Genomic DNA, 4803 nt, shown 5'->3' on the forward strand with positions numbered 1-4803 from the left:
ATTTTGTGGTACTTGACTTAATTCAAGTTCTACATCACTCCCACTAGCTCTTGCAAAGCTATACTCCTTGAAAAGGAATAATCCAGTTCTAGCGACAAACAACTTTTGTCAAGGAAGATGTAGAAATAGTATCCTCTAGTTTCCTAAGGGAACCTCCACAAGTATACATTCATTTCATTTGAAGTTTAGTTTATCTAGTAAACCATATAACCTCAAATTATCATAAAGTCAAAAATAGGTACTCTTACTTCCATATCTAATATAGTGCCTTTATAATTACTCAATTAGAACTTGTTGCGGGTGAAGAATAACTGTAATTTAATTAATTTCAAGAGTCTTTGAGTTATAATCAAACTATTTTAGATCGAGTCATGTCAAACATGAAACGGTATAAATAATCATTATACTCATTAATCAAGCACTTACCATCACGACTTACACGTATAGTCTTTATACTTTTCAAACTTATTCCTTTTACTTCATTGTTAAAATCTTTGAACAATTTCAAAGTTTTCTTGAATCGTGTCAAATACACTTTGCTTATCTACTAAATGATTTAGTAATGTTAGATGAAGTAATAGAAACAATATCTAGCAAATATGTTTAGTTCTCCATATACATCTCATATGTATATAAACTCAAATAAATTATGTGCCCTTTCACCTTTGTTGGTGACTGGTATACTAATCTATTTTGAAAAGGGGGACTCACATCCTTCAATTGATATAAAATTAAATAAGTCCAATAGTCCATATCCACGGACTTTGGAAATGTGAATCACACCTGTTTGTACTAAACAGTAATGCCAATGATATACAAAAGGTTCAAATATCATTTGATCCTTTTTCATATGTTATAGATCAACTTATCAAGATCATGGAACTCAATTCCATTACTTGATTAACACAATTGTATAGAAAACATTATTTGGATAATAGGACAACATTTGTCTTTTATACAACTACACAATCATTCTCTTGTCAATACAAGATTTAGGACATAATGCTTCTATATTATATGGAATTTAATAACAATTATTTGGTTCCATATCAAGTTAAATTTAAGTCCAAGCATAAGCTCTTTATAGTTAATGTTCTACTTCTTTAAAACTCTATATTTCAACAAATATAAGATTAATCATCAAGTATCATATACTTATGATGCAGAAGTAGAAATTTAACTTTATATAACTGATGAGTCATAGATAGTATTATTTATTGCCTTATTTAGTTTAGTTTTATTTTAGATTTTATTTTATTTTATTGCATTTTATTTTAGTTTAGAATATTTTACTTCAAATTGTGTTTTATTTTATTTTAGGAATAAATATATGGTTGAAGGTGCCTTGGAGCAAAAGAAAGAGGACTGGAGCAAAATACAGCGCAAGAATACGAAGATACGGGGCAAAAATACAATTCCCCTTACCAGAAGGTTGGCACGGCCCGTGCCAACATGTGGCACGACCGTGCCCGTCCCAGAAGTCCACTTTTGCTGCTTTTCTTCAAGCCCAAGTTACCCTCTTGCAGCTTTACTGTTTTACCCTTTTAGTTGCTTAGTTTCTAAGTCGATTGTAAAGCTATAAATAGAGTAGCTCTCCACCATAAACAATCATCCTTTACCTTGTTTATTTCAAGTATTATTTTAATAAAAGTCTTTATTTTCCTTTTTACTTTCTTCGCAATTTATTTTACCGTATTTCTCTCTTCTTCCTCCATGTCTACGATGAACATGAGTGAGTAGACTTCTTAGTCTTAGGATTGTTGGGGAGTCTAATGACTCAATCCTAAACAAAACATGTCTAAACCCTAATTTCTAATCTAGATTCACCGTCTTAACGTGGATTAACAATTATCAAACTGTGGAAGCGAAAGCGGAGGGTTTGATAATCGTTAATCCATCATCCCAAACATCAATTCATAAAGCGAGAGCGGAGTCTTGATGTTGGAACAAGTGAATCTAGACAATAATTGCAAAACAGTGAAATAGTCTTTGCAATTATTGAGACAAAGAGTAGTTTCAATCCTCTATGCATCTTCTAGTAATCATGTCAGCGAAATAGGCTTGGTTGCTAGAAGTAAACTCTCACCGGACTTTCATCGGAAAGGTGAGGGGCTAAGGGAAACCGGTCTTTAGAAATTAAGGTGTAAATCATGAAATTAGATGTTTAGGTTTTGTCTAGTGAAGGATTAGTTATTATGATGAACCAATGATCCTAAGACCCTTTTATTATTATTGTTTTTAACTTCAGCAATCAACCATCCCTTTTACTAAATTTTCTCTCCCTCTAATCATTCACTAAAAGTTAATTAGATTGACCAACTCCCTAGCGGAACGATACTCTACTTACTACTATTACTTCGATAGGCCGTGCACTTGCGGTTTGGCCCTATCAAGTTTTTGGCGCCGCTGCCGGGGAGTTAACTAATTTAATTAGCTTTTTCTTAGTGATTAGAATTCTCTCTTCTTCTCTTTCTTTTTCTGTTTTTATTTTTATTTTTATTTTTCTGTTATCACTAACTTCTTGGGTTCTCAATTTTTTATGCGAAAAACCAGAAATCGAGTTGTAATAATCAACGAGATCGAAAGGTATTTGCATAGACGAAAGAGAGACGCACGAAATAACACCGCCATGGCCAATCGCACTCTACGGCTGAGCCACAAGCTGTTATTGTGTACCCAACGGTTGAGGATGACAATTTTGAAATTAAGCCTGCCCTACTTAACTTGGTGCAGCAAAACCAATTCTCGGGATCCCCCACTGAGGATCCCAATCTTCACATCTCTGTTTTCCTACGAATTAGTGGAACCATGAGGGAGAACCAAGAAGCCGTAAGACTTCATCTCTTTCCCTTTTCCTTAAGGGATAGAGCTAGCGCTTGGTTCCATTCCCTCGAAGTCGGTTCCATTACTTCATGGGATCAGATGAGGCAAGCATTCCTTGCCCGTTTCTTTCCACCATCTAAAACCGCTAAACTTAGAGACCAAATCACGCGGTTCAATCAAAAAGATGGGGAATCTCTCTATGAGGCGTGGGAGCGTTTCAAAGAAATGCTAAGACTTTGTCCCCACCATGGCCTAGAGAAGTGGCTTATAGTCCACACTTTTTATAATGGCTTGTCTTATACCACTAAGATGTCTGTTGATGCAGCTGCAGGTGGAGCACTTATGAACAAGAATTACACGGAGGCGTATGCCCTAATTGAAGACATGGCTCAGAATCATTACAAATGGACCGACGAGAGAGCCATCTCTAGTTCTTCATCCTCCAAAAAGGAGGCAGGTATACACGAAGTCTCTAACTATGACCACCTTGCTTCTAAAATTGATACACTAACTGAAAAACTTGAAAAACTCAATGTTAGTGCTATCAATTCTGCTTCTACTCCTTCTTGTGAAATTTGTGGTATAACTGGTCATGCTGGTGTTGATTGCCAACTAGGTAGTGCTATTAATGGTGTTGAGCAAATGAATTATGCTCAATACAACCAAGGGATGAGACAAAATCAAAATTTTTATAAAAACCAAAATCCCTATGGACAAGTAGCACCACCCGGTTATGCAAACAACCAAAGATTCACTCAGAAATCCAATCTGGAAATTTTGTTGGAAAATTCTATTGCCAACCAAAACAAACAACTTCAAGAACTTAAAAACCAAACTGGATTTCTGAATGATTCTCTTTCCAAGCTCAATACCAAGGTTGATTCTATTGCTACTCACTCTAAAATGCTTGAAACACAAATCGCCCAAATAGCCCAACAAGTGGCTACATCTTCCCAAACACCGGGAGTCTTTCCTGGTCAAACCGAAGCCAATCCCAAAGCCCAAGTTAATGTTATATCTTTTGGGTGTAGTAAGTTAGGCGAAACTTTTGCTAAGGTCAAAAACATTGGGAAAGAAAATGTCAAGCCCTTAGGTGATAAAGTTGTGATAGAAGAAGCAAAACCACTTGAAGAAAACAAAACTCCACCCTCCTTAAATCCTGAAAAGCTTAAACTAGAGGGTAAGTTTGAAAAATTTGTTAACATACTTAGGAAGATTTGCATTAAACTTCCCTTTGCTGAAGCTTTGTCTAGGATGCCTCTATATGCCAAGTTTTTAAAGGAAATTTTTTCAAAGAAAAGGGCTATAGAGCATAATGAGACAATAGCCTTGGCTAAGGAAACTAGTGCAATCATCCAAGAAGCACCCCCTAAGCTTAGAGATCCAGGTAGCTTTGCCATACCATGTGAAATTGGGAATGAAACCATACACAAAGCCTTATGTGACTTAGGAGCTAGTGTTAGTTTGCTGCCTTTGTCTCTTCTTAAAAGGATAGGGATAGGAGAGTTGAAACCTACCGAGATGGAATTAAAAATTGCTGATCGTTCTACCATGAAACTTGTAGGATTTGTCGAGGACATACCTGTTAAGATAGAGGGGATATACATCCCCACCGATTTTGTAGTCGTTGACATTGAAGAGGACGATGACGTCCCCATAATCCTAGGTAGACCTTTCCTCGCAACTGCAGGAGCTCTCATTGATGTTAAACTTGGTAGGATAGTCTTTCAAGTGAGTAATAAGATGGTAGGATACGAGTTGGAAAACGTTATGAAAGGTCCCGCTCTTTACTCTTGTTGCATGCTTAACGATCATGTTGTGAAAGAACGTTTTATAGCGCCATCTACACAACATGATATCTTTGATCCATTCTAAGGACTCTTTCTAACCGTCAAGCTAATGACATTAAAAGAGCGCTTCGTGGGAGGCAACCCACACATTTAATCGCTTTTGTTTTGTTTTTCTTTGTTTTAAGTGTTT

At 36.2% G+C, this 4803-nt stretch overlaps 1 non-coding gene across 1 annotated transcript; it reads right to left on the bottom strand.

The window, feature by feature from the left end:
- Positions 1-2970: 2970 nt before the first annotated feature.
- Positions 2971-3077, bottom strand: LOC146905520 (small nucleolar RNA R71). Its single transcript, XR_015020777.1, has one exon. It is a non-coding gene; the product is annotated as a small nucleolar RNA R71 (small nucleolar RNA).
- Between the last annotated feature and the right edge of the window lie 1726 nt (positions 3078-4803).

Source organism: Medicago sativa, chromosome 7 (genome assembly GCF_051527215.1).
Source record: "Medicago sativa cultivar Bolivia chromosome 7, Bolivia_mono, whole genome shotgun sequence".
NCBI lineage: Eukaryota > Viridiplantae > Streptophyta > Magnoliopsida > Fabales > Fabaceae > Medicago > Medicago sativa.